Below are 12,865 nucleotides of genomic sequence, written 5' to 3' on the forward strand. Positions count from 1 at the left end.
AGTTTCCTTCTTTCTGACTCACTTCTCTGCCTGCCTCTTACAACTGGAGGGGTTCATAAGCACTAACTTTCCTGTTTTTAATACTAGCTCTTTCTAATCGATCTTCAGAACAATCTTCAAAAAACCAGGTATTGAGCAAGTTGATCTCCTGATTATAAACATTAAAGGGATCTAGATAGAAGTTCTTGCTCTTGGAATTCCAGGAATACCTCTCTCTTGTATTCCCAACCTACCTTTTCAGCATCATCCCCTGACTCTGTCACACAATCCTTTGTACAGGTAAAACCAGTCATTCTTCCTTCTATAAACACTTTACTTTTTTTTTTCTCTCTTAAACCTTAGCCTGTATAAATCCCTCAAACATAAATGTTTTCCCAAATCCATCTTTGACGAGAAAGCAATCTTATTCACCTTTCAATATTTAACTTACACTCTACTTTCTACAGTGAACAGTTATTTACTGAGTTCTAAGTAGAAGACAATGAATTTGGCATTGTAAATACAAACAGAGACACCTTTTCCCAGAGTTCAGGAATCAGGTTATAAGCCAATTTCCTTCTCCAGTTTTCCTATCAGTATGTTGTGCCTCTGCAGTTGTTTATCATGCTCTAATCTGTATTTAAAATGAAACACACACACACACACACACACACACACAATTTGAACATGTTTTATTTCTGTAACTAGACTAAGCTTTTTTTTTTTTTTTTTTTTTTTTTTTTTTTTTTTTTTTTAGTTCTTGGCAGACACAACATCTTTGTTGGTATGTGGTGCTGAGGATCGAACCCGGGCCGCACGCATGCCAGGCGAGCGCGCTACCGCTTGAGCCACATCCCCAGCCCTAGACTAAGCTTTTTGATGATGCAGGCCAAGTGTCCTACAACTTTGTAGCTTTCAGAGAGTTCATAGTGGTAGCTCAATAAAAACTTGAATTTAATGCATCCTAACCCCTTTATCTTAAAGATCAAGAAAGTGAATTCCAAAGAGATTAAAGGAACTACTCAAGGTCAAATATCTACTTAGTAGCAGAACCAGAACTAATACCTTTATTTTCTTGAAATGCCCCCATTCAAGTTAAAAAATCTATGTCTATGTGAGAGAGACTTCTTTATTTCAATGTATGTTTCCCCCACAATGCATGCTAAATTCCCATTATCTTTGTGTTTATAGACCAACTGCTCTTTTAGTGTATCTTCATGCTAATTCCTTTTTCTTTCTCATGCTTTTCTCTGGACTTTCTTCAGCTTCCTTCTCACCTATCTCCTGCCATATGCATTTCATTGAACTGACCCACAGTGTTCCATCCTGATTTTGAACAGAATGATCATATCTGTCCATTCTCAGCCTCCTTCCTAATCATGTCCAGGTAATTGCTGGTCTTTGGGCAGCAACATCAGCACGTGAAGCAGATATTTCAAGGAATGGATACAAATGCTTCCTCATCCTTATTCCATATTGTAGAAGAGGGTGAACCCATCATCATACAGGTATCATCTATATTTATTTTTTTCTCTAAGTGCATTCGCTATACAAGCTCACATCAAAATCCTTGGGCTAGATATCTGCCCAGGCACAGCCTATAATTTTCTCACATTGGCTTAGAGTATCACAACACAGAAAGGCTGAGCTCTACCTATAAACTTCATTTTGTATCATTTTCAAAATAATTCCTTAAAAATATAACATTAGATACATTCTAGTATCAATATCCTGGAGGTTTCTCTGTTATACCTGTGGCATGATAAAAAACAAAAGCATCTCTTTTCATCTACCTTGCTTCTTATTTTTAAGCCAGAACCTTGAAGGTATTAATGAAGTCTTTTCCCTTTGAACATTCCAGACTTAATAAGCTCTCTAAACATCCTTTAGAAAATTGACAAAAGATTTCTAGGATGGTTACAAAAATATGCATATTGGCTTTCCAAGCTCATATATTTAACCAAGCTCTTCAATCACTTCCAGGAGATAAAGGTGATACAATTTCCTTTTTGGAACCACAATGGGTAATATTTACATTTGAATTCAGTGCCCTATACTACATAAACAGTCTTCCAGCTACCTAAGGTAGCATTGCTGCTCTGAAGTCCCCTAAAAAGTGTCTAGCTTAGTGTTGGGGCTATAGTAGCCTTTTCCTTCCCTCCTGGAAATCTATTCACTTCTCATAGGTGCCTTTGGGGTGAGGATGGACAGAACTCTGATTCTGCTATGTGTACTTAAGGGTCTCTTTACTGCATCTGCTCATTGGTAAGACTTGCTCTAGTTATATTTTCTCAAGAATTCTAAGACCCATTCTGGCCAACAATTTCACATTCACTATTCTTCTTCCAAAACATTTGCTGAGCCGGGCGCGGTAGCACATGCCTGTAATCCTAGTGGTTCTGGAGGCTGAGGCAGGAGGATCATGAGATCAAAGCCAGAAAATAATAAAAGAAGAAACAAAGTCTATATAGAAATAATATTCAGAGATTAAGACAAGGGAGATATGTTCATCTTCATTTTGGCTCAAAAAACTAATCCATACAAGCAATGGTGAGGTGCTAAGCAACTCAGTGAGACCCTGTCTCTAAGAGAAATGAAAAATAGGCCTGGGGATACGGCTCAGTGTTTGAGTGCCCCTGAGTTCAATCCCTGATAACCCCTAAAAAAGAAATTTGCTGACCTGGGGCCTTTATCTTGTGGGGTTCATCAGTTAATTCTGCAACATCCAGTACATTTCTTAAGATTTCACTCTGTGCCTTTTACTTCTCTACAAAAAAAATTTTAAAAAGACAAATTGGAGTGTGGCTTGCTTTTCTGAGCCAAAATGAAGAAGATGAACAAATCTCCCTTATTTTAATCTCTGAATATTACTTTTTTATAGTCTTTGTTTCTTCCTTCACTATTTTCTGACTTTTTTCTTTTATCTATCTTTTTGTTGTCTTTCTGCCTGTTTCTCTCCCCCACCTTTTTTCTTTCGTTTTTTAGCAACAGGAACCCTAAATTGTCTCAAGTAGCATCTCTGTGGTTTGATATTCAAAATTAGAAAAAAAAATAGAGAAATAACGTGCTATAGTAGAAAGAGAATCCAATTTTTTTTATTTGTAAGCCTTCGTTCTGCGTCTTTAAGAATAGTACTTAACATCTCTGGTTCCCAACTGGTAAAGTGGAGAATATAAAATGTGAAATAATAAAAAACACTAAACTCTTCTCTTTGATAGACAAGAGATAGTATAAAGCACACTGCATACTTTTCTACTTGATGTTTGTTGCTATTGTTGTCTAATTCTCTAGTCTTATCATTGCTTTGACTGTCCCTTGGAAACCGGTGCTAGAATTTGTTTTTGAATTCCAGTTTGCATCAGACATATTGCATTTTTAGAAGAATGGCCAGGACAAGCTTTTCCATTTCCACATGGGCTATCTGTGCTTTTTTAAAAACACAATGCCTACGTTCTAACAAAGGCCCCTTTCCTATGATAGCCATTTGGCAGGGGTTTTTGTCTGAGCGACTGTTCAAGCAGAACGTGTGATTTACTATTGGTGGTGAAGGTGAAAGAGATTTTGACAAGTGGAGAAATGGAGAAAGTCTGAGCTCTGTTCATTAACATGCAATCCTTTTTGTGTGTGTGTAGGGAACGGGAGACAAAGTAGGGAGGGTTAGACATATGAGTTATAAACTTGAAGCCTAATTTGGTTATGGAAACAGATCTGTGTCTGGCGGAAACACATGGCACCCCAGTCCTCGGGCCATCAGTGTTTGGGAAGCCTGATTCGTTTAATTGGTAAATCATCTGTCTTGCATTGTCCTCCACCAGCATTATCTGAGAGACAGCTGCCCACCTTGGCTAATTTAAATATGATTTAGCAGGATGGCCTCCTGTCCCTCCTGCCAGGACATTCATAGTACCAAATTAATGTTGATTGGCATTTCCCACCCAGCCATTGGTGATTCATAGATCAGATTTTGTTACTGATCCATGCCAGGCGGAGTTAGAGAATATCTTTATTGCACCGTTTTCAATGAAAAAGGTTTGGCCCATTACCCATTCGCTAATTTTTTTTATTTGTCTACGAGATCCATTGTGTGAGCAGCTGTCACGCATGCAGGTGGGGGCTCCTCAAAGCATTCCAGACCAACCCCCCCTATGGCAGACCACTCTCCTGATTCTCTTGCTCTATTTCAAAATGGGTAACTAATCCTTTGAGTGACTGGAAAAATTATATTTTCACCCTCTGACTCAGTCAATATACATCTGGGGATCACCTTTTATGGGAAAAGTGTTGCACCCATTGGTGTGGGTGACAGACAAACAATACCCTTGGGACACAGTGGTCTAGATGTGTTCACAGATAGCCAACCACACTTGGAAATAATGCAGAAGTTGAGCCAGATCTTAGTGGCATTCACGCTGGAACTCTCACTTGGTTTTGTTACTTAGATTCCAATCCTCAATCTGCTTCTCTTTCCTGCAATTTTCCTTAGAGCCTGTTTCAAATTTTCCTCCCTCTTTCCATTTTCTTTCCTAGCTTTTTAAGTTATTCTTTTAAAATGTTTAATATAGAAAAAAATCACTGATGATACTTTAATACCCATGCGTTCACCACTAAATTATTTTTCATAGTTGATTAAGAATTTTTTAAAGGAAATACTACTATCAAATCCCCTTGGTTTTCCTTCATGTCCAATGTTCTTCCTTTCTTTTCAGTGAATGCTATCAAGAATTTTAACACCATCACTAAAAGTCCTTTAAAACTATTAGAATACAATGCACATATGTTATCCTTAACTGTGTACAATTTTCTATTAAAATATAATTTTTATTTTTAAATTATGTCGTATTATAAATTTCATTCCACAACTTGCTTTTTCTGTTATGATTAGCAGATCCGTATCATTACATATAGTTCTAGTACATCTCTTCTAATTACTGTGCAATATGTCCTATGCTATTTTATTTATCTTTTTTTTTTTTTTTTTTTTTTTGCCTAATAGACAGTTGGTTTTTCTCACTTTTTTGTTTGTTTGATTTTGCCGTGATTCACGATGCTTCACTGAGGATCTATGAAGATGTCTCCTTGTGCACATAGAGAAAAATTTTGCCAGATCACAGGTTGCACACATACAATTTGACTAGAAATTGCCATATTGCTCTTCCAAATACTTGTGCCAATTTACATTCTCTCCAGCAGTGTATCAGAGTTCTTATTCCTCCAAAGACTTCTTATGCTGCCACAACTTGATAGCATCTGACTTACAGATCTCTGCTAGTGCAGTGAAGTTGAAGAGTATGTAGTTGTTGTTATTTGTATTCTCCTGATTAAAGGTAGTTGGAACATTCATTCATTTTTTTCCTTAGAATTTTGTCCTCTGGAAATTGCCTTTTTGCATCTTTCATTTATTTTTCAATTTGTCTACTTCTAAATCAATTTGCAAATGTTTCTTTATATTTTAAATATTAGTATTTTGTCTATTCTATATGCTGTAACAATCTTCTTCCCTTTGTATGAATCTTCATTTGATTTTTGGTGTTTGGTTCTAGAGAAACTTGGCATTTTGAATATTTGTTTTGTTGTTATAGTTAAAAAATGCATTCCTACTGGAATTGAAGGTTTCACTGTTTCTTCTATACATTATATTCTAATGGTTTAAAAAATATTTTTTCAGTTTTGAAGTTTGTTTTACTTTAGTTGATATGGAAATCTAATTTTGCTTTACTTTCCATATGAAAAGACAATTTCTTGAAAATAATTTTAATTCCAACTGATTTCATATGTCTTTCCTAATTAGATACAAAGGTCTCAGATGTGTTTTTCCAAATGATAAACAGAGAAGATGCGGTTTTAACTCAGAGGTGAAGCACTTGCCTAGAAAGCATGAGGCCCTCGGTTCAATCTCCAGCACCACACACACACACAAATACAAACACACACACACACACACACACACACACACACACACACACGTGCTAAGTAGTTGTATAACTGGACTTCATAATCTTTGTCCTTCAATGGATCAAGTACCTTTAGTTCATTTTTATGTCAACAGGAATCCTTACACTCTTGCTCACATCCTTGTTATCAGTCCTGATAGTCTATGTCTCCGATGTTTTTGACAGAAGCTGAATCAGTGCCTTGGATTCTGACCACCAGTCCAGCAGATGCTTGTGTTATTTCTCCCAGGATGTGTAGAGATCACCGCGGGAGTCACAGTCCCGTTGATCACTCCTTAGATTCCCAGACAAACCTCTTCTCTAGGCCCCTGACATCTGGCTGGCTTCAGTGATATGAAAATCCAGAAAACAGAAAATCTCCTAAGAGAAACAGATATAAAGAGGAGAAGGAGAGGGATTCACAGGAAGGTGAAAAGACACGCAGCTTGAACAAAGGAAGCTTCATAAAGCTGGTGATATTTCAGTTGAAACTGTGACAATTAGGTGAAATTATTACTAGAAGAAATTCAAAATGGCACTTCAGATCTGGGGAATCCAGGAGTAACCCTGAAGTGACAGCATAAAAAGAGAACTGGGTCAAACTTGGCTGAGATCAAAGCAAGGTTCTGGACCACTTCTGTGGGATTTGCCTAGAATTTGGCCAAGAACATGTTTCATGAAAAAAATAAAAATTAAAAAAAAACATTTTATAACTCCTACATTCACCTATAAAAAGTGTTTGGAGAGGACAGGGGGAATTGAGAAGGACTTTCCTCTAGACGGCATCTCTTGAGTGCTGTGAGCTTCTCCCCCCAAAATCTTCAACACATAATAAGTAACAGAGTAAATGTAAAGCTGTGTTGATTCTGTGTTTTTATTTTCTGCATTTTGCTTCTTCGACACCTTGGTCTTCCTCAACTATAGAGGGACTGTTCATCCCAGTGCTCACTGATACCTATGCATAGTAAAAAGCCTTCTAAGCAAACTAAAGCCTGTTCCCAAGGGTCTTAAGGTCACAGACAGACAGCTAGGACAGTCTGATGACCAGAGCCCAATGAAATCATTCACACTAGCCAGTCCTGAATCTGCAACCCTCCTGGTTCGTTCCTAGCTTCAGGCCACACTGCAAAAGCTCTTGTCCACTTCTTTACCTCACTCCTTTGCCTCCCAACATACCCCATGCTTCTCCACGTGGTCCTATGTAATGTGCATTTCTCCTGTTTCTAGGGATCCATGAGCATAACACGCTCCTTCTTCGTGATGTCATTTCCATGTCCCATGTCTTACCACACTCACTAAATCAAGGCCTGGGTATCCAAAGACAGAAGGTCATTTGGAGAACTTCCTATAAAGGTGTAGGTCCAGGATGGATTGAACCCACCTCTGTGAATTCTAAAGGACCAATGTCTGGGTGAGGCCGCCTGTGGTAGCTGCTGTTGAGAAATAATAACTGTGACATTCAGGTCCTACAAGAAGCAAATGGCAAGATGTCATCAAATGTGCACAGTGATGATCTGTCCTCTGTGAAGGACAGAGGAATAAGGGGTAAAAGAAAGCAAGGGGAGGTTTCTTCCATGACATAGGTCTAACACCTAGAAAGAAGAAAGAGGGAAGAATTAGATGGAAGAGTCCTGGGCTGCTATTAAATTCTGAGAGCATTTCATCAAAGCTCATGGAGAGTCCTTGGGTTGGGTGCCCAATGGAGGAACTCTGCACCAGACAGCATTGGGATTTTTTTTTTAGAATCCCTGGGGTGCTAGACCACTGTGTAGGAGTATTGCAGCACCTCTCCACAGCATCTCTCTTAAGTGAGTGGGAATCTCCCATGGCCATCACAGTAGCCCAAATTGTGCATTTGCTTATGGAATCGATGTGGCCATTTGAGTAGTATGTAATCCTGCCCAGGAGATTCTTGGAGGGCGATGAGATCTCCACAGTAAAAGGTTGAATATGTACCTCTGAGTGCTCCAGGGTGGAGGTCAGAATCATAATTGGCCAACAAGAAGAGAGGCATTTGACTATTGCAACAGAACTGGGGGTAAGAGATCCTGAGTATTGTAGTCAGGAGGGGCTAATTCCAATTTTTTTACAAAACACCTATGGAAGAAAGAATCAGTATTTTATATATCAACCAAGCCCAGTAAACACAAATGCTTTTATAAAAGATGGTGCTTTCTACAGTACCCATCCCATAAAACTTTTTCTCCTTCCTTGACTATCTGTCCTCTAACAACCTAACTCTGGGGAACCTTAACCCTGGGGAAGTCATAAACTTGATTTAATGTCATGTAGAAGAGAGACAGAAAGACAAGTTAGAAACATCATGTCTTAGTCTGTTTATCATTACTATAACAAAATACCTGAAGCTAGATAATGAAAATGAAAAGAGTTTTTGTTGTTGTTGTTTTGTTTAGCTCACAGTTTTGGAGGCTGAAAATCCAAAATCATGTGGCTTCAATTTATTTGGCTTCCAGTAAAACCTCATTCATGGTGGGTGGCATCATGGTATAAAGTACATTTCAGAGGGCAGAAGATTACATGATGTGACAAGAGGCCAGAGAGAGACTCAGCAGCCTGCCTTGGTCTTCTAGAAAAACTCATTCTCATAGGAACTAACTAGGGTCCCAAGATAACTACCTTAACCCCTTCAGAGGGCAGCACCACCAGTAAGCTAACCCACTCCCACTAGGACCTCTAAGGTCCCATCACCTCCCAAACTCACCACACGAGGGACCAAGCTTCGGACACATGAACCCTGTGAGGACAAGCCACATTCAAACAGGGAACAAGCAAAACTCGATCCCATCCCTTGCAGTAGAACCAAAACACATATAGGGTTCTTCCAAAAAGGAATCTGAAATCTAGAAGTTTCCCCACCTAGATATTTTAGTCACTAGTGGTATCTGAATCTTTGAGATCCATCAATGCCCTATATATCCTATTAGTTGATCTTCCTCTCCGCCCTTATACGCTTGATCTCAGGCCACAAGTCCTTGTTCTGCCCTCTGTCATTTAGCCCCCTTTTATATTTACTTACTTTCCCAGTTTGCATTTCTTTATTCACCTCTCCACTCAGCCTTTTGATAGACAGTCAAGTTGCCCACTGGTGACATGTGCTCGGATGCTTTTGAGTGTCATGAATAAGATGGTGCAATCATGCAGATGCTGCAATCATTATGCTCCCCCTCCCCAGTGGGGTCCTTGGTGCTGCCTGGCAGGCCTTCTGTTTCCTAGTCGGAATTTCCTCCCCTGTTCTTAAATCCTTATCACACCGCCTCTCCTTTGATCTCATTCTCAGATAGTCTCTTCCCAATTCATTCAGAAAATAAGAGGCATCAGCTTTTAGGCCATAAAATTTACCACTTGCATTTGGGTTATTGCAATAACCTCCTAAGTGCATCTAGCTTTGTCACATTTCAATCCATTTCCCACTCCAGTCAATCTGATCATTTCAGTGCTTTGTCTAAAATCCTTCAGATGCATAGGATGAAACACCAACTGCCTTATAGGATGCATACTCCCTAATTTGACCAAGTCTTACCAATTTCTATCAGCCTTATTTCTTCCTAAACCCCTTGTTAAACTCTACGCTGTCACCATATTGAATATCAGGCTCTGAGCAGCTGCTTGGTCCTCTCTGACCCTCAGTCTCTTTTACCGTTCTCATGTCTACCTAGAATAGGTAAGAATAGTTTTCTTTTCTCTCACATTAAAATTGCTACTGATCCATTATATCTCAGATTAGATGTAGGTTCTCTATAAAGCCTTTTCTGATAAATTATGTCTTTCTTATTTATAAATGTATTCCCAGATCTAACACAGTTCTTATCACATAGAACTCACTCCGTAAATGCCTGCTACATGAATAAATACGAATAATCACTGGGAAACGCTTTTGTCACTTGAGAAGAAAATGAAAGCATGACAATGGACTTTATGGAACAGCTTATAACTAAGAAATCTTGGCTATGGTTCCCTGAAATAAACGAGTTACTTGAAACAGAGTGGCATAATCTGAATGCTCTACAGATATTTATCCGTGTGACGAAAAGGGTGAATTCAGACCCAAGCTGCTGTGCTTTTAAGCATCCACCAAATCAGCAGATAATTTTGCACCTTATAACATAAAGAAACTTACTACTGCACTTGGCTAACATTCATAATTAATATCTTATAATAACCCAAATGCCTTTATTTCTATCTGAATCTCTATGATAAAATTGCTAATAAGCCTCTTTCTCAACATGAATAACAATCTGGTAAAAGATATGCAAGTGTATTTCCCTTCATAAATGAGAGTTAGAGTCGGTGAAAGCAACAACTCTTTTTATCTCTACAACTCTGTTGCAGTAAAATGGTCATACAGAATTCTAGCAAAACACCATACATTATTTCCTCCTTAAAAATTAGCATCTTTAGTGCCACAATGAATACTGATTTATAGACTTCTTAAATATCCTCTTATAACATTTTTTTAATGTTAGATAGCCAACATCTCAGAGTTAGAATGTATTAGAATAATATTACCCGAGCAGCCACTGGAGCTCAGTAGCTTCCCAGTAAAAGATGCCTTTTCCTGCTTGGCTGGGAGTCAATACAGCATCAGGAAAGCCCTTGCTTCAACTTTTATTCAGTGGTAACTACAACCAAACTGTCATGCAACTCATTTCAATGCCAGGCATCTTCATGGACCACTAGTCAGTTGGTTTAAGGATTTTTAAACCTTCAAATTAATTTCAAATATGCTTTGTTTGTGATATAAGACTTTATAGTCAGAAAGGAAAATAACCCACTCAACAATGAATTATGATACCAGCAGCTGTGGAGGGGACCCTATGGTCTCTGTCTACTCTGCCCTGGGGAGGGAAAGCTCTGTAGTATTGATGTGTGAGCTGGAGGCTGTTCTCTGGCAACAGGGGAACAGAGAAGGCAGCGTCCTTTTTATAGACTGTGACTTTTAGGTCCTCTTGAATCCTCAGATTAGAAGAGACAAAGAAACAACTGAATTCATGGCCTCATTCAGAGCAGCATTATGCATCAATGAGATGCCAACTCTCTATTTAAAGCACAACAACAAACTCAGAAAACTCAGTTGAATAGTACTTAACTGTTTCCCAAGCGTTCCCTGGGACATTAATTTGGTCTCTGCTATAATCCTGCACATGAAAGAGATCCCTCTCTTCCCACCCCGTATTTCACAGGAAAGCAATTAGAGCTATCACTTTTTCTGTTTTATAGACAGAAAGTGAAGACTTAGAGGAGAGTCATGGTTTGCCCAAAGTTATACAATAGCTGAGGATGATTTTGATTCTGGAATTCAAATGTCTGACTCCTGGTTCAGTTCTATTTTTAAATGCCCTTTAATTGCAACATCTTCCATTGTAAATATACTGCAGGATTCCACAACTTTGATGGGATGTTCTTCCAACTGTTCAACCAGTTTTCAATCATATAGATCAAAGTCTTCCTCACTCTTATCCTAGTCTCAGTGAAAAGAAAAGAAATCAGAAAAAAGAGAAATAATACAAATATCCTGTAAGCCACTCTAGTTCATTCATTTCTAAAATAAATGGCCACACTTACATGCTTCCTGGTAAAGGATAGACTAGAGTGATAGCCAATAGCAGCATAAGATTAATAGGGAGTTGTTAGATGTTCATTGCTGTGATGGAACACCAGAGGCAGCTAATTTTATAAAGAGAAAAGGTTCATAATGCACTGATGGTGGAAGCCTGTTGCAAGAAGAAAACATTGTTACAGAAAATTGGTTTTCTATTTCTTGAGTCCACTGGCTAGCAAGCATGGAAATGGAAACCAATGCCTAAGTTGGGGGCAGGTAGAAGGTGATAATAAAAAGGATAGGGCACAGAGGAGTCAGCAAATACACATCATTATAATGGCCATGAAAATAGAAATCAAGATGAAGAGGAAAAGTAGTGAGACTGTGATACAAAACTTCTAGGAATATGGAATGGCATTGCTAGGGCATTGTTAGGGCAGCAGGTGCTAAGACCCATGTCCTAAAGTTCAAAGAAAGGAAGATAAATTTTTCTGAAGTGATTTTGAGAAAAAATAACATAACTTTCACCTTTTGGGGGGGCCCAAGAGCATCTGAAGGTTTTTTTCCTCAACTTGCATAATTTCTGATAAAAGAAAATCTACTGGAATTTCAATGTTCACCTCTCTATCTGTGTTCTGTCCGTTCCCCGGACTCAGACTGCCTGAAGCACTTTCTATGGCTTTCAATAGCTGCATCCAGGTGTTTTTGTGGGTTTACTTTTGGCATTGTTAGTGTTCTCTGAAAGCTTTTTGAGTCTGTGGTTTGATATCTATCATTACTTCTGGGAAATTCTTAGTTATTATCTCTTTTGAATTTTTCTTCTATTTTCTTCCGTTTCTCTCTTTTCTTTCTGAGAGACCAAATGCATTTGTCAGACCATTTCATATTGTCCTATAGCTCTTGGATACTCTTAGGTGTTCTCTCTCTCTCTCTCTCGCTCGCTCTCTCTCTCTCTCTCTCTCTCTCTCTCTCTCTCTCTCTTTCCTGGTTATGATTCAATTGAGGTAGTTTCTACATTAGGCTGGCCGATTCTTTCCCCAGTTATGCCCAGAGTAGGGATCAGCCCATAGCAAATATTCTTTATCCTTACCATTTTAAATCAGTTATTATTTTATCACACTCATTGATTACTTATAATTTTCATCCTGCTGACATCCTCCCTTCTGTTCATGCATCCTCTCCTGCTTTTCCACTGTATCCTGGATATATCCATTAGAATTATTTTGAATCTCTTGTCTGATAATCCGTTTGTGAGTGCCAGGTATCTGTGTGGGTTTTTGATGGCTGTGCCTCTTGACAGTGTTGTGTTTGTTTCTTTGCATTGCAGATTTGGGTTAACAGCCAGACATTCGGCGCAGAATACTTGAACCTGAAGGAAATAGTATTCATGTCTAGA

Source organism: Spermophilus citellus, assembly GCF_964194105.1.
Source record: "Spermophilus citellus genome assembly, chromosome: 6".
NCBI lineage: Eukaryota > Metazoa > Chordata > Mammalia > Rodentia > Sciuridae > Spermophilus > Spermophilus citellus.